Source organism: Petromyzon marinus, chromosome 20 (genome assembly GCF_048934315.1).
Source record: "Petromyzon marinus isolate PM22_M1 ecotype Great Lakes invasive population chromosome 20, UKy_Petmar_22M1.pri1.0, whole genome shotgun sequence".
Lineage (NCBI taxonomy): Eukaryota > Metazoa > Chordata > Hyperoartia > Petromyzontiformes > Petromyzontidae > Petromyzon > Petromyzon marinus.
The window spans coordinates 12,783,871-12,806,773 of NC_133686.1; the positions used below are offsets into that span (position 1 = coordinate 12,783,871).

Consider the following 22,903-nt stretch of genomic DNA (forward strand, 5'->3'; position numbering starts at 1 on the left):
CTGCAGTAGGAGGCAATGCGAGTTGGCAGTTGCCCGATCTGTGGTATTGGAGAATTCGCACAACTGGAGTTTCTCCTGATGCTGTGATTTCTTCTTTTATAAAAGTACCGAATCAGAGAGGATTTAAGCAAATATCCCAAGTCGGGATGTCTTGAAATATAAAATTTCGATTCTTCGTGAGGGTTTCCTGGTTAAACAAAACCAATTATACATTTTTATTGGGGGGGAGGGAGGAATTAAGATTGTAAAATTTATTCAAATTCTTTAAATATAAAGAAGGAAAAAGCTATTCCCTTTGGGAGCATTAAAAGTTCCCTGCATTTAAAATGCAGGAGAGTATTGAGATTGTAATGAAGATTATTTAACGGTAAAATGTTGAGGCTCGAGGCTCAACACCGATTACGGGACGGTCAACTGTCTGTGCATGAACGCGATGGTAAAGAAACGCAGCGCCACCGTCCACTCGGGCCGAGTGTCGCTCACCTCTTATTTATCGCGAGGCTGCGCAGAATCGTGTTCATGGTGTTCACCGAGGAAATCTCCCATGGTGTTCACCGAGGAAATGTCCCATGGTGTTCACCGAGGAAATGTCCCATGGTGTTCACCGAGGAAATGGCCCATGGTGTTCACCGAGGAAATGTCCCATGGTGTTCACTGAGGAAATGTCCCATGGTGTTCACCGAGGAAATGTCCAATGGTGTTCATAGAGGAAGTGTCCCATGGTGTTCACCGAGGAAATATCCCATGGTGTTCATCGAGAAAATGTTCCATGGTGTTCACCGAGGAAATGACCAAATGGTGTATGTAGAGGAAATGTCCCAATGTGTTCATAGAGCAAATGTCCCATGGTGTACATAGAGGAAATGTACCATGGTGTTCATAGAGGAAATGTCACATGGTGTTCACCAAGGAAATGTCCCATGGTGTTCACCGAGGAAATGTCCCATGGTGTTCACTGAGGAAATGTCCCATGGTATTCATAGAGGAAGTGTCCCATGGTGTTCATCAAGAAAATGTCCCATGGTAGTCATCGAGGAAATGTCCCATGGTGTTCATAGAGGAAATGTCCCATTGTGTTCATAGAGGAAATGTCCGATGGTGTTCACTGAAGAAATGTCCCATGGTGTTCACCGAGGAAATGTCCTATGGTGTTCATAGAGGAAATGTCCCATGGTGTTCATAGAGGAAATGTCCCATGGTGTTCATAGAGGAAGTGTCCCATGGTGTTCACCAAGGAAATGTCCCATGGTGTTCATGGAGGAAGTGTCCCAGGGTGTTTACCGAGGAAATATCCCATGGTGTTCATCGAGGAAATGTTCCATGGTGTTCATAGAGGAAATGTCCCATGGTGTTCATAGAGGAAGTGTCCCATGGTGTTCATAGAAGAAATGTCCCATGGTTTTCATAGAGGAAATGTTCCATGGTGTTCATAGAGGAAATGTCCCATGGTGTTCATAGAGGAAATGTCCCATGGTGTTCATCGAGGAAATGTCCCATGGTGTTCATAGAGGAAATGTCCGATGGTATCCATTGAGGAAATGTTCCATGGTGTTCATCGAGGAAATGTCCCATGGTGTTCATAGAGGAAATGTTCCATGGTGTTCACCGAGGAAATGTCCCATGGTGTTCATAGAGGAAATGTCCCATGGTGTTCACCGAGGAAATGTACCATGGTGTTCACTGAGGAAGTGTTCCATGGTGTTCACCGAGGAAATGTCCCATGGTGTTCACCGAGGAAGTGTTCCAAGGTGTTCACCGAGGAAATGTCCCATGGTGTTCATAGAGGAAATGTCCCATGGTGTTCATCGAGGAAATGTCCCATGGTGTTCATCGAGGAAATGTCCCATGGTGTTCATCGAGGAAATGTCCCATGGTGTTCATAGAGGAAATGTTCCATGGTGTTCATAGAGGAAATGTCCCAATGTGTTCATAGAGCAAATGTCCCATGATGTACATAGAGGAAATGTCACATGGTGTTCATAGAGGAAGTGTCCCATGGTGTTCATAGAGGAAATGTCCCATGGTGTTCATAGAGGAAATGTCCGATGGTGTTCACCGAGGAAATGTCCCATGGTGTTCACCGAGGAAATGTCCCATGGTGTTCATAGAGGAAATGTCCCATGGTGTTCATAGAGGAAATGTCCCATGGTGTTCATATAGGAAGTGTCCCATGGTGTTCACCAAGGAAATGTCCCATGGTGTTCATGGAGGAAGTGTCCCAGGGTGTTTACCGAGGAAATATCCCATGGTGTTCATCGAGGAAATGTTCCATGGCGTTCATAGAGGAAATGTCCCATGGTGTTCATAGAGGAAGTGTCCCATGGTGTTCATAGAAGAAATGTCCCATGGTTTTCATAGAGGAAATGTTCCATGGTGTTCATAGAGGAAATGTCCCATGGTGTTCATAGAGGAAATGTCCCATGGTGTTCATCGAGGAAATGTCCCATGGTGTTCATAGAGGAAATGTCCGATGGTATCCATTGTGGAAATGTTCCATGGTGTTCATCGAGGAAATGTATCCTGGTGTTCACCGAGGAAATGTCCCATGGTGTTCATAGAGGAAATGTTCCATGGTGTTCACCGAGGAAATGTCCCATGGTGTTCATAGAGGAAATATCCCATGGTGTTCACCGAGGAAATGTCCCATGGTGTTCACCGAGGAAGTGTTCCATGGTGTTCACCGAGGAAATGTCCCATGGTGTTCACCGAGGAAGTGTTCCAAGGTGTTCACCGAGGAAATGTCCCATGGTGTTCATAGAGGAAATGTCCCATGGTGTTCATCGAGGAAATGTCCCATGGTGTTCATCGAGGAAATGTCCCATGGTGTTCATCGAGGAAATGTCCCATGGTGTTCATAGAGGAAATGTTCCATGGTGTTCATAGAGGAAATGTCCCAATGTGTTCATAGAGCAAATGTCCCATGGTGTACATAGAGGAAATGTCACATGGTGTTCATAGAGGAAATGTCCCATGGTGTTCATAGAGGAAGTGTCCCATGGTGTTAACCAAAGAAATGTCCCATGGTGTTCATAGAGGAAATGTCCCATCGTGTTCACCGAGGAAATGTCCCATGGTGTTCACCAAGGAAATGTCCGATGGTGTTCACCGAGGAAATGTCCCATGGTGTTCATAGAGGAAGTGTCCCATGGTGTTCATCAAGAAAATGTCCCATGGTGTTCATAGAGGAAATGTCCCATGGTGTTCATCGAGGAAATGTCCCATGGTGTTCATCGAGGAAATGTCCCATGGTGTTCATAGAGGAAATGTCCCAATGTGTTCATAGAGCAAATGTCCCATGGTGTACATAGAGGAAATGTACCATAGTGTTCATAGAGGAAATGTCCCATGGTGTTCATAGAGGAAGTGTCCCATGGTGTTCACCAAGGAAATGTCCCTTGGTGTTCATGGAGGAAGTGTCCCATGGTGTTCACCGAGGAAATATCCCATGGTGTTCATTGAGGACATGTTCCATGGTGTTCATAGAGGAAATGTCCCATGGTACTCATAGAGCAAATGTCCCATGGTGTTCATAGAGGAAGTGTTCCATGGTGTTCATCGAGGAAATGTCCCATGGTGTTCATAGAGGAAATGTCCGATGGTATCCATTGAGGAAATGTTCCATGGTGTTCACCGAGGAAATGACCAAATGGTGTTCATAGAGGAAATGTTCCATGGTGTTCATCGAGGAAATGTCCCATGGTGTTCACCGAGGAAATGTCCCATGGTGTTCACCAAGGAAATGTCCAAGGGTGTTCACCGAGAAAATTTCCAATGGTGTTCATAGAGGAAATGTCCCATGGTGTTCATCGAGGAAATGTCCCATGGTGTTCATAGAGGAAATGTCCCATGGTGTTCACTGAGGAAATGTCCCATGGTGTTCATCGAGAAAACGTCCCATGGTGTACATAGAGGAAATGTACCATGGTGTTCATAGAGGAAATGTCCCATGGTGTTCATAGAGGAAGTGTCCCATGGTGTTCAACAAGGAAATGTCCCATGGTGTTCATGGAGGAAGTGTCCCATGGTGTTCACCGAGGAAATATCCCATGGTGTTCATTGAGGACATGTTCCATGGTGTTCATAGAGGAAATGTCCCATGGTATTCATAGAGGAAATGTCCAATGGTGTTCATAGAGGAAGTGTCCCATGGTGTTCATCGAGGAAATGTCCCATGTTGTTCATAGAGGAAATGTCTCATGTTGTTCACCGAATAAATGTCCCATTGTGTTAACCGAGGAAATGTCCCATGGTGTTCATAGAGGAAATGTCCCATGGTGTTCACTGAGGAAATGTCCCATGGTGTTCCCCGAGGAAATGTCCCATAGTGTTCATAGAGGAAATGTCCCAGGGTGTTCATCGAGGAAATGTTCCATGGTGTTCATCGAGGAAATGTCCCATGGTGTTCACTGAGGAAATGTCCCATGGTGTTCCCCGAGGAAATGTCCCATGGTGTTCACCGAGGAAATGTTCCAAGGTGTTCATCGAGGAAATGTCCCATGGTGTTCATAGAGGAAATGTTCCATGGTGTTCATAGAGGAAATGTTCCATGGTGTTCATTGAGGAAATGTCCCAGGGTGTTCATCGAGGAAATGTCCCAGGGTGTTCATCGAGGAAATGTCCCAGGGTGTTCATCGAGGAAATGTCCCATGGTGTTCATCGAGGAAATGTTCCAAGGTGTTCACTGAGGAAATGTCCCATGGTGTTCACTGAGGAAATGTCCCATGATGTTCATAGAGGAAATGTCCCATCGTGTTCATAGAGGAAATGTCCCATGGTGTTAATCGAGGAAATGTCCCATGGTGTTCATAGAGGAAGTGACCCATGGTGTTCACCGACGAAATGTCCCGTGGTGTTCACCGAGGAAATGTCCCATGGTGTTCACCGAGGAAATGTTCCATGGTGTTCATCGAGGAAGTGTCCCATGGTGTTCATAGAGGAAATGTCTCATGTTGTTCACCGAAGAAATGTCCCATTGTGTTAACCGAGGAAATGTCCCAAGGTGTTCATAGAGGAAATGTCCCATGGTGTTCATAGAGGAAAATGTTCCATGGTGTTCATCGAGGAAATGTCCCATGGTGTTCACCGGGGAAATGTCCCATGGTGTTCACCGAGGAAATGTTCATGGTGTTCACCGAGGAAATGTCCCATGGTGTTCACCGAGGAAATGTCCCATGGTGTTCATCGAGGAAATGTTCCACGGTGTTCATAGAGGAAGTGTCCCATGGTGTTCACTGAGGAAATGTTAAATGGTGTTCACCGAAGAAATGTCCCATGATGTTCACCAAGGAAATGTCCCATGGTGTTCATGGAGGAAGTGTCCCATTGTGTGCATAGAGGAAATGTTCCATGGTGTTCATCGAGGAAGTGTCCCATGGTGTTCATCGAGGAAATGTTCCATGGTGTTCATAGAGGAAATGTCCCATGGTGTTCACCGAGGAAATGTCCCATGGTGTTCATCGAGGAAATGTCCCATGGTGTTCATAGAGGAAGTGACCCATGGTGTTCACCGACGAAATGTTCCATGGTGTTCACCGAGGAAATGTCCCATGGTGTTCACCGAGGAAATGTTCCATGGTGTTCATCGAGGAAGTGTCCCATGGTGTTCATAGACGACATGTCTAATGTTGTTCACCGAAGAAATATCCCATGGTGTTAACCGAGGAAATGTCCCATGGTGTTCATAGAGGAAATGTCCCATGGTGTTCATAGAGGAAATGTCCCATGGTGTTCATCGAGGAAATGTCCCATGGTGTTCACCGGGGAAATGTCCCATGGTGTTCATCGAGGAAATGTTCCATGGTGTTCATAGAGGAAGTGTCCCGTGGTGTTCAGCAAGGAAATGTCCCATGGTGTTCACCGAGGAAATGTTCCATTGTGTTCATCGAGGAAGTGTCCCATGGTGTTCGTAGAGGAAATGTCTCATGTTGTTCACCGAAGAAATGTCCCATGGTGTTAACCGAGGAAATGTCCCATGGTGTTCATAGAGGAAATGTCCCATGATGTACATAGAGGAAATGTCACATGGTGTTCATAGAGGAAGTGTCCCATGGTGTTCATAGAGGAAATGTCCCATGGTGTTCATAGAGGAAATGTCCGATGGTGTTCACCGAGGAAATGTCCCATGGTGTTCACCGAGGAAATGTCCCATGGTGTTCATAGAGGAAATGTCCCATGGTGTTCATAGAGGAAATGTCCCATGGTGTTCATATAGGAAGTGTCCCATGGTGTTCACCAAGGAAATGTCCCATGGTGTTCATGGAGGAAGTGTCCCAGGGTGTTTACCGAGGAAATATCCCATGGTGTTCATCGAGGAAATGTTCCATGGTGTTCATAGAGGAAATGTCCCATGGTGTTCATAGAGGAAGTGTCCCATGGTGTTCATAGAAGAAATGTTCCATGGTTTTCATAGAGGAAATGTTCCATGGTGTTCATCGAGGAAATGTCCCATGGTGTTCATAGAGGAAATGTCCCATGGTGTTCATCGAGGAAATGTCCCATGGTGTTCATAGAGGAAATGTCCGATGGTATCCATTGAGGAAATGTTCCATGGTGTTCATCGAGGAAATGTATCCTGGTGTTCACCGAGGAAATGTCCCATGGTGTTCATAGAGGAAATGTTCCATGGTGTTCACCGAGGAAATGTCCCATGGTGTTCATAGAGGAAATGTCCCATGGTGTTCACCGAGGAAATGTCCCATGGTGTTCATAGAGGAAATGTCCCATCGTGTTCACCGAGGAAATGTCCCATGGTGTTCACCAAGGAAATGTCCGATGGTGTTCACCGAGGAAATGTCCCATGGTGTTCATAGAGGAAGTGTCCCATGGTGTTCATCAAGAAAATGTCCCATGGTGTTCATAGAGGAAATGTCCCATGGTGTTCATCGAGGAAATGTCCTATGGTGTTCATCGAGGAAATGTCCCATGGTGTTCATAGAGGAAATGTCCCAATGTGTTCATAGAGCAAATGTCCCATGGTGTACATAGAGGAAGTGTCCCATGGTGTTCATCGAGGAAATGTCCCATGGTGTTCATAGAGGAAATGTCCGATGGTATCCATTGAGGAAATGTTCCATGGTGTTCACTGAGGAAATGACCAAATGGTGTTCATAGAGGAAATGTTCCATGGTGTTCATCGAGGAAATGTCCCATGGTGTTCACCGAGGAAATGTCCCATGGTGTTCACCAAGGAAATGTCCAAGGGTGTTCACCGAGAAAATTTCCAATGGTGTTCATAGAGGAAATGTCCCATGGTGTTCATCGAGGAAATGTCCCATGGTGTTCATAGAGGAAATGTCCCATGGTGTTCACTGAGAAAATGTCCCATGGTGTTCATCGAGAAAACGTCCCATGGTGTACATAGAGGAAATGTACCATGGTGTTCATAGAGGAAATGTCCCATGGTGTTCATAGAGGAAGTGTCCCATGGTGTTCAACAAGGAAATGTCCCATGGTGTTCATGGAGAAAGTGTCCCATGGTGTTCACCGAGGAAATATCCCATGGTGTTCATTGAGGACATGTTCCATGGTGTTCATAGAGGAAATGTCCCATGGTATTCATAGAGGAAATGTCCAATGGTGTTCATAGAGGAAGTGTCCCATGGTGTTCATCGAGGAAATGTCCCATGGTGTTCATAGAGGAAATGTCTCATGTTGTTCACCGAATAAATGTCCCATTGTGTTAACCGAGGAAATGTCCCATGGTGTTCATAGAGGAAATGTCCCATGGTGTTCACTGAGGAAATGTCCCATGGTGTTCACCGAGGAAATGTCCCATAGTGTTCATAGAGGAAATGTCCCAGGGTGTTCATCGAGGAAATGTTCCATGGTGTTCATCGAGGAAATGTCCCAGGGTGTTCATCGAGGAAATGTTCCAAGGTGTTCATCGAGGAAATGTCCCATGGTGTTCATAGAGGAAATGTTCCATGGTGTTCATAGAGGAAATGTTCCATGGTGTTCATCGAGGAAATGTCCCAGGGTGTTCATCGAGGAAATGTCCCAGGGTGTTCATCGAGGAAATGTCCCAGGGTGTTCATCGAGGAAATGTCCCATGGTGTTCATCGAGGAAATGTTCCAAGGTGTTCACCGAGGAAATGTCCCATGGTGTTCACTGAGGAAATGTCCCATGATGTTCATAGAGGAAATGTCCCATCGTGTTCATAGAGGAAATGTCCCATGGTGTTAATCGAGGAAATGTCCCATGGTGTTCATAGAGGAAGTGACCCATGGTGTTCACCGACGAAATGTCCCGTGGTGTTCACCGAGGAAATGTCCCATGGTGTTCACCGAGGAAATGTTCCATGGTGTTCATCGAGGAAGTGTCCCATGGTGTTCATAGAGGAAATGTCTCATGTTGTTCACCGAAGAAATGTCCCATTGTGTTAACCGAGGAAATGTCCCATGGTGTTCATAGAGGAAATGTCCCATGGTGTTCATAGAGGAAAATGTTCCATGGTGTTCATCGAGGAAATGTCCCATGGTGTTCACCGGGGAAATGTCCCATGGTGTTCACCGAGGAAATGTTCATGGTGTTCACCGAGGAAATGTCCCATGGTGTTCACCGAGGAAATGTCCCATGGTGTTCATCGAGGAAATGTTCCACGGTGTTCATAGAGGAAGTGTCCCATGGTGTTCACTGAGGAAATGTTAAATGGTGTTCACCGAAGAAATGTCCCATGATGTTCACCAAGGAAATGTCCCATGGTGTTCATGGAGGAAGTGTCCCATGGTGTGCATAGAGGAAATGTTCCATGGTGTTCATCGAGGAAGTGTCCCATGGTGTTCATCGAGGAAATGTTCCATGGTGTTCATAGAGGAAATGTCCCATGGTGTTCACCGAGGAAATGTCCCATGGTGTTCATCGAGGAAATGTCCCATGGTGTTCATAGAGGAAGTGACCCATGGTGTTCACCGACGAAATGTTCCATGGTGTTCACCGAGGAAATGTCCCATGGTGTTCACCGAGGAAATGTTCCATGGTGTCCATCGAGGAAGTGTCCCATGGTGTTCATAGACGACATGTCTAATGTTGTTCACCGAAGAAATATCCCATGGTGTTAACCGAGGAAATGTCCCATGGTGTTCATAGAGGAAATGTCCCATGGTGTTCATAGAGGAAATGTCCCATGGTGTTCATAGAGGAAATGTCTCATGTTGTTCACCGAATAAATGTCCCATTGTGTTAACCGAGGAAATGTCCCATGGTGTTCATAGAGGAAATGTCCCATGGTGTTCACTGAGGAAATGTCCCATGGTGTTCACCGAGGAAATGTCCCATAGTGTTCATAGAGGAAATGTCCCAGGGTGTTCATCGAGGAAATGTTCCATGGTGTTCATCGAGGAAATGTCCCAGGGTGTTCATCGAGGAAATGTTCCAAGGTGTTCATCGAGGAAATGTCCCATGGTGTTCATAGAGGAAATGTTCCATGGTGTTCATAGAGGAAATGTTCCATGGTGTTCATCGAGGAAATGTCCCAGGGTGTTCATCGAGGAAATGTCCCAGAGTGTTCATCGAGGAAATGTCCCAGGGTGTTCATCGAGGAAATGTCCCATGGTGTTCATCGAGGAAATGTTCCAAGGTGTTCACCGAGGAAATGTCCCATGGTGTTCACTGAGGAAATGTCCCATGATGTTCATAGAGGAAATGTCCCATCGTGTTCATAGAGGAAATGTCCCATGGTGTTAATCGAGGAAATGTCCCATGGTGTTCATAGAGGAAGTGACCCATGGTGTTCACCGACGAAATGTCCCGTGGTGTTCACCGAGGAAATGTCCCATGGTGTTCACCGAGGAAATGTTCCATGGTGTTCATCGAGGAAGTGTCCCATGGTGTTCATAGAGGAAATGTCTCATGTTGTTCACCGAAGAAATGTCCCATTGTGTTAACCGAGGAAATGTCCCATGGTGTTCATAGAGGAAATATCCCATGGTGTTCATAGAGGAAAATGTTCCATGGTGTTCATCGAGGAAATGTCCCATGGTGTTCACCGGGGAAATGTCCCATGGTGTTCACCGAGGAAATGTTCATGGTGTTCACCGAGGAAATGTCCCATGGTGTTCACCGAGGAAATGTCCCATGGTGTTCATCGAGGAAATGTTCCACGGTGTTCATAGAGGAAGTGTCCCATGGTGTTCACTGAGGAAATGTTAAATGGTGTTCACCGAAGAAATGTCCCATGATGTTCACCAAGGAAATGTCCCATGGTGTTCATGGAGGAAGTGTCCCATGGTGTGCATAGAGGAAATGTTCCATGGTGTTCATCGAGGAAGTGTCCCATGGTGTTCATCGAGGAAATGTTCCATGGTGTTCATAGAGGAAATGTCCCATGGTGTTCACCGAGGAAATGTCCCATGGTGTTCATCGAGGAAATGTCCCATGGTGTTCATAGAGGAAGTGACCCATGGTGTTCACCGACGAAATGTTCCATGGTGTTCACCGAGGAAATGTCCCATGGTGTTCACCGAGGAAATGTTCCATGGTGTTCACCGAGGAAATGTCCCATGGTGTTCATCGAGGAAATGTCCCATGGTGTTCATAGAGGAAGTGACCCATGGTGTTCACCGACGAAATGTTCCATGGTGTTCACCGAGGAAATGTTCCATGGTGTTCATAGAGGAAATGTCCCATGGTGTTCACCGAGGAAATGTCCCATGGTGTTCATCGAGGAAATGTCCCATGGTGTTCATAGAGGAAGTGACCCATGGTGTTCACCGACGAAATGTTCCATGGTGTTCACCGAGGAAATGTCCCATGGTGTTCACCGAGGAAATGTTCCATGGTGTCCATCGAGGAAGTGTCCCATGGTGTTCATAGACGACATGTCTAATGTTGTTCACCGAAGAAATATCCCATGGTGTTAACCGAGGAAATGTCCCATGGTGTTCATAGAGGAAATGTCCCATGGTGTTCATAGAGGAAATGTCCCATGGTGTTCATAGAGGAAATGTCTCATGTTGTTCACCGAATAAATGTCCCATTGTGTTAACCGAGGAAATGTCCCATGGTGTTCATAGAGGAAATGTCCCATGGTGTTCACTGAGGAAATGTCCCATGGTGTTCACCGAGGAAATGTCCCATAGTGTTCATAGAGGAAATGTCCCAGGGTGTTCATCGAGGAAATGTTCCATGGTGTTCATCGAGGAAATGTCCCAGGGTGTTCATCGAGGAAATGTTCCAAGGTGTTCATCGAGGAAATGTCCCATGGTGTTCATAGAGGAAATGTTCCATGGTGTTCATAGAGGAAATGTTCCATGGTGTTCATCGAGGAAATGTCCCAGGGTGTTCATCGAGGAAATGTCCCAGAGTGTTCATCGAGGAAATGTCCCAGGGTGTTCATCGAGGAAATGTCCCATGGTGTTCATCGAGGAAATGTTCCAAGGTGTTCACCGAGGAAATGTCCCATGGTGTTCACTGAGGAAATGTCCCATGATGTTCATAGAGGAAATGTCCCATCGTGTTCATAGAGGAAATGTCCCATGGTGTTAATCGAGGAAATGTCCCATGGTGTTCATAGAGGAAGTGACCCATGGTGTTCACCGACGAAATGTCCCGTGGTGTTCACCGAGGAAATGTCCCATGGTGTTCACCGAGGAAATGTTCCATGGTGTTCATCGAGGAAGTGTCCCATGGTGTTCATAGAGGAAATGTCTCATGTTGTTCACCGAAGAAATGTCCCATTGTGTTAACCGAGGAAATGTCCCATGGTGTTCATAGAGGAAATGTCCCATGGTGTTCATAGAGGAAAATGTTCCATGGTGTTCATCGAGGAAATGTCCCATGGTGTTCACCGGGGAAATGTCACATGGTGTTCACCGAGGAAATGTTCATGGTGTTCACTGAGGAAATGTCCCATGGTGTTCACCGAGGAAATGTCCCATGGTGTTCATCGAGGAAATGTTCCACGGTGTTCATAGAGGAAGTGTCCCATGGTGTTCACTGAGGAAATGTTAAATGGTGTTCACCGAAGAAATGTCCCATGATGTTCACCAAGGAAATGTCCCATGGTGTTCATGGAGGAAGTGTCCCATGGTGTGCATAGAGGAAATGTTCCATGGTGTTCATCGAGGAAGTGTCCCATGGTGTTCATCGAGGAAATGTTCCATGGTGTTCATAGAGGAAATGTCCCATGGTGTTCACCGAGGAAATGTCCCATGGTGTTCATCGAGGAAATGTCCCATGGTGTTCATAGAGGAAGTGACCCATGGTGTTCACCGACGAAATGTTCCATGGTGTTCACCGAGGAAATGTCCCATGGTGTTCACCGAGGAAATGTTCCATGGTGTCCATCGAGGAAGTGTCCCATGGTGTTCATAGACGACATGTCTAATGTTGTTCACCGAAGAAATATCCAATGGTGTTAACCGAGGAAATGTCCCATGGTGTTCATAGAGGAAATGTCCCATGGTGTTCATAGAGGAAATGTCCCATGGTGTTCATCGAGGAAATGTCCCATGGTGTTCACCGGGGAAATGTCCCATGGTGTTCACCGAGGAAATGTTCATGGTGTTCACCGAGGAAATGTCCCATGGTGTTCACCGAGGAAATGTCCCATGGTGTTCATCGAGGAAATGTTCCATGGTGTTCATAGAGGAAGTGTCCCGTGGTGTTCACCGAGGAAATGTCCCATGGTGTTCACCGAGGAAATGTTCCATTGTTTTCATCGAGGAAGTGTCCCATGCTGTTCGTAGAGGAAATGTCTCATGTTGTTCACCGAAGAAATGTCCCATGGTGTTAACCGAGGAAATGTCCCATGGTGTTCATAGAGGAAATGTCCCATGGTGTTCATAGAGGAAATGTTCCATGGTGTTCATAGAGGAAATGTCCCATGGTGTTCACCGGGGAAATGTCCCATGGTGTTCACCGGGGAAATGTCCCATGGTGTTCACCGAGGAAATGTTGATGGTGTTCACCGAGGAAATGTCCCATGGTGTTCACCGAGGAAATGACCCATGGTGTTCATCGAGGAAATGTTCCATGGTGTTCATAGAGGAAGTGTCCCATGGTGTTCACTGAGGAAATGTTAAATGGTGTTCACCGAAGAAATGTCCCATGATGTTCACCAAGGAAATGTCCCATGGTGTTCATGGAGGAAGTGTCCCATGGTGTTCATAGAGGAAATGTTCCATGGTGTTCATCGAGGAAGTGTCCCATGGTGTTCATCGAGGAAATGTTCCATGGTGTTCATAGAGGAAATGTCCCATGGTGTTCACCGAGGAAATGTCCCATGGTGTTCATCGAGGAAATGTCCCATGGTGTTCATAGACGAAATGTCTCATGTTGTTCACCGAAGAAATGTCCCATGGTGTTAACCAAGGAAATGTCCCATGGTGTTCATAGACGAAATGTCCCATGGTGTTCATAGAGGAAATGTTCCATGGTGTTCATCGAGGAAATGTCCCATGGTGTTCACCGGGGAAATGTCCCATGGTGTTCACCGAGGAAATGTTCATGGTGTTCACCGAGGAAATGTCCCATGGTGTTCACCGAGGAAATGTCCCATGGTGTTCATCGAGGAAATGTTCCATGGTGTTCATAGAGGAAGTGTCCCGTGGTGTTCCCCGAGGAAATGTCCCATGGTGTTCACCGAGGAAATGTTCCATGGTGTTCATTGAGGAAGTGTCCCATGGTGTTCATAGAGGAAATGTCTCATGTTGTTCACCGAAGAAATGTCCCATGGTGTTAACCGAGGAAATGTTCCATGGTGTTCATAGAGGAAAGGTCCCATGGTGTTCATAGAGGAAATGTTCCATGGTGTTCATAGAGGAAATGTCCCATGGTGTTCACCGGGGAAATGTCCCATGGTGTTCACCGAGGAAATGTTCATGGTGTTCACCGAGGAAATGTCCCATGGTGTTCACCGAGGAAATGTCCCATGGTGTTTATCGAGGAAATGTTCCATGGTGTTCATAGAGGAAGTGTCTCATGGTGTTCACTGAGGAAATGTTAAATGGTGTTCACCGAAGAAATGTCCCATGATGTTCACCAAGGAAATGTCCCATGGTGTTCATGAAATGTCCCATGGTGTTCATAGAGGAAGTGTCCCATGGTGTTCATAGAGGAAATGTCCCATGGTTTTCATAGAGGAAATGTTCCATGGTGTTCATAGAGGAAATGTCCCATGGTGTTCATAGAGGAAATGTCCCATGGTGTTCATCGAGGAAATGTCCGATGGTATCCATTGAGGAAATGTTCCATGGTGTTCATCGAGGAAATGTATCCTGGTGTTCACCGAGGAAATGTCCCATGGTGTTCATAGAGGAAATGTCCCATGGTGTTCACCGAGGAAATGTCCCATGGTGTTCACCGAGGAAGTGTTCCATGGTGTTCACCGAGGAAATGTCCCATGGTGTTCACCGAGGAAGTGTTCCAAGGTGTTCACCGAGGAAATGTCCCATGGTGTTCATAGAGGAAATGTCCCATGGTGTTCACCGAGGAAATGTCCCATGGTGTTCATTGAGGAAATGTCCCATGGTGTTCATCGAGGAAATGTCCCATGGTGTTCATAGAGGAAATGTTCCATGGTGTTCATAGAGGAAATGTCCCAATGTGTTCATAGAGCAAATGTCCCATGGTGTACATAGAGGAAATGTCACATGGTGTTCATAGAAGAAATGTCCCATGGTGTTCATAGAGGAAGTGTCCCATGGTGTTCACCAAGGAAATGTCCCATGGTGTTCATAGAGGAAATGTCCCATCGTGTTCACCGAGGAAATGACCAAATGGTGTATGTAGAGGAAATGTCCCAATGTGTTCATAGAGCAAGTGTCCCATGGTGTACATAGAGGAAATGTACCATGGTGTTCATAGAGGAAATGTCACATGGTGTTCACCAAGGAAATGTCCCATGGTGTTCACCGAGGAAATGTCCCATGGTGTTCACTGAGGAAATGTCCCATGGTATTCATAGAGGAAGTGTCCCATGGTGTTCATCAAGAAAATGTCCCATGGTAGTCATCGAGGAAATGTCCCATGGTGTTCATAGAGGAAATGTCCCATGGTGTTCATAGAGGAAATGTCCGATGGTGTTCACCGAGGAAATGTCCCATGGTGTTCACCGAGGAAATGTCCCATGGTGTTCATAGAGGAAATGTCCCATGGTGTTCATAGAGGAAATGTCCCATGGTGTTCATAGAGGAAGTGTCCCAGGGTGTTTACCGAGGAAATATCCCAAGGTGTTCATCGAGGAAATGTTCCATGGTGTTCATAGAGGAAATGTCCCATGGTGTTCATAGAGGAAGTGTCCCATGGTGTTCATAGAGGAAATGTCCCATGGTTTTCATAGAGGAAATATTCCATGGTGTTCATAGAGGAAATGTCCCATGGTGTTCATAGAGGAAATGTCCCATGGTGTTCATCGAGGAAATGTCCCATGGTGTTCATAGAGGAAATGTCCGATGGTATCCATTGAGGAAATGTTCCATGGTGTTCATCGAGGAAATGTATCCTGGTGTTCACCGAGGAAATGTCCCATGGTGTTCATAGAGGAAATGTCCCATGGTGTTCACCGAGGAAATGTCCCATGGTGTTCACCGAGGAAGTGTTCCATGGTGTTCACCGAGGAAATGTCCCATGGTGTTCACCGAGGAAGTGTTCCAAGGTGTTCACCGAGGAAATGTCCCATGGTGTTCATAGAGGAAATGTCCCATGGTGTTCACCGAGGAAATGTCCCATGGTGTTCATCGAGGAAATGTCCCATGGTGTACATCGAGGAAATGTCCCATGGTGTTCATAGAGGAAATGTTCCATGGTGTTCATAGAGGAAATGTCCCAATGTGTTCATAGAGCAAATGTCCCATGGTGTACATAGAGGAAATGTCACATGGTGTTCATAGAGGAAATGTCCCATGGTGTTCATAGAGGAAATGTCCCATGGTGTTCACCAAGGAAATGTCCCATGGTGTTCATAGAGGAAATGTCCCATCGTGTTCACTGAGGAAATGTCCCATGGTGTTCACCAAGGAAATGTCCGATGGTGTTCACCGAGGAAATGTCCCATGGTGTTCACTGAGGAAATGTCCCATGGTGTTCATAGAGGAAGTGTCCCATGGTGTTCATCAAGAAAATGTGCCATGGTGTTCATAGAGGAAATGTCCCATGGTGTTCATCGAGGAAATGTCCCATGGTGTTCATCGAGGAAATGTCCCATGGTGTTCATAGAGGAAATGTCCCAATGTGTTCATAGAGCAAATGTCCCATGGTGTACATAGAGGAAATGTACCATGGTGTTCATAGAGGAAATGTCCCATGGTGTTCATAGAGGAAGTGTCCCATGGTGTTCACCAAGGAAATGTCCCTTGGTGTTCATGGAGGAAGTGTCCCATGGTGTTCACCGAGGAAATATCCCATGGTGTTCATTGAGGACATGTTCAACGGTGTTCATAGAGGAAATGTCCCATGGTACTCATAGAGGAAATGTCCCATGGTGTTCATAGAGGAAGTGTCCCATGGTGTTCATCGAGGAAATGTCCCATGGTGTTCATAGAGGAAATGTCCGATGGTATCCATTGAGGAAATGTTCCATGGTGTTCACCGAGGAAATGACCAAATGGTGTTCATAGAGGAAATTTTCCATGGTGTTCTTCGAGGAAATGTCCCATGGTGTTCACTGAGGAAATGTCCCATGGTGTTCATCGAGAAAACGTCCCATAGTGTTCACCGAGGAAATGTCCCATGGTGTTCACCGAGGAAATGTCCCATGGTGTTCATAGAGGAAATGTCCCATGGTGTTCACCGAGGAAATGTCCCATGGTGTTCACCGAGGAAATGTCCCATGGTGTTCACCGAGGAAATGTCCCATGGTGTTCAAAAAGGAAATGTCCCATGGTGTTCATCGAGTAAATGTTCCATGGTGTTCATAGAGGAAATGGTCCATGGTGTTCATCGACTAAGTGTTCCATGGTGTTCACCGAGGAAATGTCCCATGGTGTTCATCGAGGAAATGTCCCATGGTGTTCACCGAGGAAGTGTCCCATGGTGTTCACCAAGGAAATGTCCCATGGTGTTCATAGAGGAAATGTCCCATCGTGTTCACCGAGGAAATCTCCCATGGTGTTCACAAAGGAAATGTCCGATGGTGTTCACCGAGGAAATTTCCCATGGTGTTCACCGAGGAAATGTCCCATGGTGTTCATAGAGGAAGTGTCCCATGGTGTTCATCAATAAAATGTCCCATGGTGTTCATAGAGGAAATGTCCCATGGTGTTCATCGAGGAAATGTCCTATGGTGTTCATCGAGGAAATGTCCCATGGTGTTCATAGAGGAAATGTTCCATGGTGTTCATAGAAGAAATGTCCCAATGTGTTCATAGAGCAAATGTCCCATGGTGTACATAGAGGAAATGTACCATGGTGTTCATAGAGGAAATGTCCCATGGTGTTCATAGAGGAAGTGTCCCATGGTGTTCACCAAGGAAATGTCCGATGGTGTTCATGGAGGAAGTGTCCCATGGTGTTCACCGAGGAAATATCCCATGGTGTTCATTGAGGACATGTTCCATGGTGTTCATAGAGGAAATGTCCCATGGTATTCATAGAGGAAATGTCCCATGGTGTTCATAGAGGAAGTGTCCCATGGTTTTCATCAAGGAAATGTCCCATGGTGTTCATAGAGGAAATGTCTCATGTTGTTCACCGAATAAATGTCCCATTGTGTTAACCGAGGAAATGTCCCATGGTGTCCATAGAGGAAATGTCCCATGGTGTTCACTGAGGAAATGTCCCATGGTGTTCACCGAGGAAATGTCCCATGGTGTTCATAGAGGAAATGTCCCAGGGTGTTCATCGAGGAAATGTTCCAAGGTGTTCATCGAGGAAATGTTCCATGGTGTTCATAGAGGAAATATCCCAGGGTGTTCATCGAGGAAATGTCCCATGGTGTTCATAGAGGAAATGTGCCATGGTGTTCATGGAGGAAATGTTCCATGGTGTTCATAGAGGAAATGTCCCAGGGTGTTCATCGAGGAAATGTCCCATGGTGTTCATAGAGGAAATGTTCCATGGTGTTCATCGAGGAAATGTTCCATGGTGTTCATCGAGGAAATGTCCCAGGGTGTTCATCGAGGAAATGTTCCAAGGTGTTCATCGAGGAAATGTCCCATGGTGTTCATCGAGAAAACGTCCCATAGTGTTCACCGAGGAAATGTCCCATGGTGTTCACCGAGGAAATGTCCCATGGTGTTCATAGAGGAAATGTCCCATGGTGTTCACCGAGGAAATGTCCCATGGTGTTCACCGAGGAAATGTCCCATGGTGTTCACCGAGGAAATGTCCCATGGTGTTCAAAAAGGAAATGTCCCATGGTGTTCATCGAGTAAATGTTCCATGGTGTTCATAGAGGAAATGGTCCATGGTGTTCATCGACTAAGTGTTCCATGGTGTTCACCGAGGAAATGTCCCATGGTGTTCATCGAGGAAATGTCCCATGGTGTTCACCGAGGAAGTGTCCCATGGTGTTCACCAAGGAAATGTCCCATGGTGTTCATAGAGGAAATGTCCCATCGTGTTCACCGAGGAAATCTCCCATGGTGTTCACAAAGGAAATGTCCGATGGTGTTCACCGAGGAAATTTCCCATGGTGTTCACCGAGGAAATGTCCCATGGTGTTCATAGAGGAAGTGTCCCATGGTGTTCATCAATAAAATGTCCCATGGTGTTCATAGAGGAAATGTCCCATGGTGTTCATCGAGGAAATGTCCTATGGTGTTCATCGAGGAAATGTCCCATGGTGTTCATAGAGGAAATGTTCCATGGTGTTCATAGAAGAAATGTCCCAATGTGTTCATAGAGCAAATGTCCCATGGTGTACATAGAGGAAATGTACCATGGTGTTCATAGAGGAAATGTCCCATGGTGTTCATAGAGGAAGTGTCCCATGGTGTTCACCAAGGAAATGTCCGATGGTGTTCATGGAGGAAGTGTCCCATGGTGTTCACCGAGGAAATATCCCATGGTGTTCATTGAGGACATGTTCCATGGTGTTCATAGAGGAAATGTCCCATGGTATTCATAGAGGAAATGTCCCATGGTGTTCATAGAGGAAGTGTCCCATGGTTTTCATCAAGGAAATGTCCCATGGTGTTCATAGAGGAAATGTCTCATGTTGTTCACCGAATAAATGTCCCATTGTGTTAACCGAGGAAATGTCCCATGGTGTTCACCGAGGAAATGTCCCATGGTGTTCATAGAGGAAATGTCCCAGGGTGTTCATCGAGGAAATGTTCCAAGGTGTTCATCGAGGAAATGTTCCATGGTGTTCATAGAGGAAATATCCCAGGGTGTTCATCGAGGAAATGTCCCATGGTGTTCATAGAGGAAATGTGCCATGGTGTTCATGGAGGAAATGTTCCATGGTGTTCATAGAGGAAATGTCCCAGGGTGTTCATCGAGGAAATGTCCCATGGTGTTCATAGAGGAAATGTTCCATGGTGTTCATCGAGGAAATGTTCCATGGTGTTCATCGAGGAAATGTCCCAGGGTGTTCATCGAGGAAATGTTCCAAGGTGTTCATCGAGGAAATGTCCCATGGTGTTCATCGAGAAAACGTCCCATAGTGTTCACCGAGGAAATGTCCCATGGTGTTCACCGAGGAAATGTCCCATGGTGTTCATAGAGGAAATGTCCCATGGTGTTCACCGAGGAAATGTCCCATGGTGTTCACCGAGGAAATGTCCCATGGTGTTCACCGAGGAAATGTCCCATGGTGTTCAAAAAGGAAATGTCCCATGGTGTTCATCGAGTAAATGTTCCATGGTGTTCATAGAGGAAATGGTCCATGGTGTTCATCGACTAAGTGTTCCATGGTGTTCACCGAGGAAATGTCCCATGGTGTTCATCGAGGAAATGTCCCATGGTGTTCACCGAGGAAGTGTCCCATGGTGTTCACCAAGGAAATGTCCCATGGTGTTCATAGAGGAAATGTCCCATCGTGTTCACCGAGGAAATCTCCCATGGTGTTCACAAAGGAAATGTCCGATGGTGTTCACCGAGGAAATTTCCCATGGTGTTCACCGAGGAAATGTCCCATGGTGTTCATAGAGGAAGTGTCCCATGGTGTTCATCAATAAAATGTCCCATGGTGTTCATAGAGGAAATGTCCCATGGTGTTCATCGAGGAAATGTCCTATGGTGTTCATCGAGGAAATGTCCCATGGTGTTCATAGAGGAAATGTTCCATGGTGTTCATAGAAGAAATGTCCCAATGTGTTCATAGAGCAAATGTCCCATGGTGTACATAGAGGAAATGTACCATGGTGTTCATAGAGGAAATGTCCCATGGTGTTCATAGAGGAAGTGTCCCATGGTGTTCACCAAGGAAATGTCCGATGGTGTTCATGGAGGAAGTGTCCCATGGTGTTCACCGAGGAAATATCCCATGGTGTTCATTGAGGACATGTTCCATGGTGTTCATAGAGGAAATGTCCCATGGTATTCATAGAGGAAATGTCCCATGGTGTTCATAGAGGAAGTGTCCCATGGTTTTCATCAAGGAAATGTCCCATGGTGTTCATAGAGGAAATGTCTCATGTTGTTCACCGAATAAATGTCCCATTGTGTTAACCGAGGAAATGTCCCATGGTGTCCATAGAGGAAATGTCCCATGGTGTTCACTGAGGAAATGTCCCATGGTGTTCACCGAGGAAATGTCCCATGGTGTTCATAGAGGAAATGTCCCAGGGTGTTCATCGAGGAAATGTTCCAAGGTGTTCATCGAGGAAATGTTCCATGGTGTTCATAGAGGAAATATCCCAGGGTGTTCATCGAGGAAATGTCCCATGGTGTTCATAGAGGAAATGTGCCATGGTGTTCATGGAGGAAATGTTCCATGGTGTTCATAGAGGAAATGTCCCAGGGTGTTCATCGAGGAAATGTCCCATGGTGTTCATAGAGGAAATGTTCCATGGTGTTCATCGAGGAAATGTTCCATGGTGTTCATCGAGGAAATGTCCCAGGGTGTTCATCGAGGAAATGTTCCAAGGTGTTCATCGAGGAAATGTCCCATGGTGTTCATAGAGGAAATGTTCCATTGTGTTCATAGAGAAAATGTTCCATGGTGTTCATCGAGGAAATGTCCCAGGGTGTTCATCGAGGAAATGTCCCAGGGTGTTCATCGAGGAAATGTCCCAGGGTGTTCATTGAGGAAATGTCCCATGGTGTTCATCGAGGAAATGTTCCAAGGTGTTCACCGAGGAAATGTCCCATGGTGTTCACTGAGGAAATGTCCCATGATGTTCATAGAGGAAATGTCCCATCGTGTTCATAGAGGAAATGTCCCATGGTGTTAATCGAGGAAATGTCGCATGGTGTTCATAGAGGAAGTGACCCATGGTGTTCACCGACGAAATGTCCCGTGGTGTTCACCGAGGAAATGTCCCATGGTGTTCAACGAGGAAATGTTCCATGGTGTTCATCGAGGAAGTGTCCCATGGTGTTCATAGAGGAAATGTCTCATGTTGTTCACCGAAGAAATGTCCCATGGTGTTAACCGAGGAAATGTCCCATGGTGTTCATAGAGGAAATGTCCCATGGTGTTCATAGAGGAAAATGTTCCATGGTGTTCATCGAGGAAATGTTCATGGTGTTCACCGAGGAAATGTCCCATGGTGTTCACTGAGGAAATGTCCCATGGTGTTCATCGATGAAATGTTCCATGCTGAGCATAGAGGAAGTGTCCCATGGTGTTCACTGAGGAAATGTTAAATGGTGTTCACCGAAGAAATGTCCCATGATGTTCACCAAGGAAATGTCCCATGGTGTTCATGGAGGAAGTGTCCCATGGTGTTCATAGAGGAAATGTTCCATGGTGTTCATCGAGGAAGTGTCCCATGGTGTTCATCGAGGAAATGTTCCATGGTGTTCATAGAGGAAATGTCCCATGGTGTTCACTGAGGAAATGTCCCATGATGTTCATCGAGGAAATGTCCCATGGTGTTCATAGAGGAAGTGACCCATGGTGTTCACCGACAAAATGTTCCATGGTGTTCACCGAGGAAATGTCCCATGGTGTTCACCGAGGAAATGTTCCATGGTGTTCATCGAGGAAGTGTCCCATGGTGTTCATAGACGACATGTCTCATGGTGTTCACTGAAGAAATATCCCATGGTGTTAACCGAGGAAATGTCCCATGGTGTTCATAGAGGAAATGTCCCATGGTGTTCATAGAGGAAATGTTCCATGGTGTTCATCGAGGAAATGTCCCATGGTGTTCACCGGGGAAATGTCCCATGGTGTTCACTGAGGAAATGTTCATGGTGTTCACCGAGGAAATGTCCCATGGTGTTCACCGAGGAAATGTCTCATGTTGTTCACCGAAGAAATGTCCCATGGTGTTAACCGAGGAAATGTCCCATGGTGTTCATAGAGGAAATGTCCCATGGTGTTCACTGAGGAAATGTCCCATGGTGTTCACCGAGGAAATGTTCATGGTGTTCACCGAGGAAATGTCCCATGGTGTTCACCGAGGAAATGTCCCATGGTGTTCATCGAGGAAATGTCCCATGGTGTTCATGTTGGAAGTGTCCCATGGTGTTCATAGAGGAAATGTTCCATGGTGTTCATCGAGGAAGTGTCCCATGGTGTTCATCGAGGAAATGTTCCATGGTGTTCATAGAGGAAATGTCTCATGTTGTTCACCGAAGAAATGTCCCATGGTGTTAACCGAGGAAATGTCCCATGGTGTTCATAGAGGAAATGTCCCATGGTGTTCATAGAGGAAATGTTCCATGGTGTTCATAGAGGAAATGTTCCATGGTGTTCATCGAGGAAATGTCCCATGGTGTTCACCGGGGAAATGTCCCATGGTGTTCACCGAGGAAATGTTCATGGTGTTCACCGAGGAAATGTCCCATGGTGTTCACCGAGGAAATGTCCCATGGTGTTCATCGAGGAAATGTTCCATGGTGTTCATAGAG

The 22,903-nt window shown here is 46.1% G+C and overlaps 1 long non-coding RNA gene across 1 annotated transcript in view; it reads right to left on the reverse strand.

The window, feature by feature from the left end:
- LOC142925387 (uncharacterized) overlaps positions 1–22,903 on the reverse strand; it is a 133,577-nt gene that overhangs the window by 8,929 nt on the left and 101,745 nt on the right. The window contains exon 1 of the long non-coding RNA XR_012942370.1: positions 1–22,903. This exon is cut by the window's right edge and continues 101,745 nt beyond it. This is a non-coding gene — a long non-coding RNA (uncharacterized LOC142925387).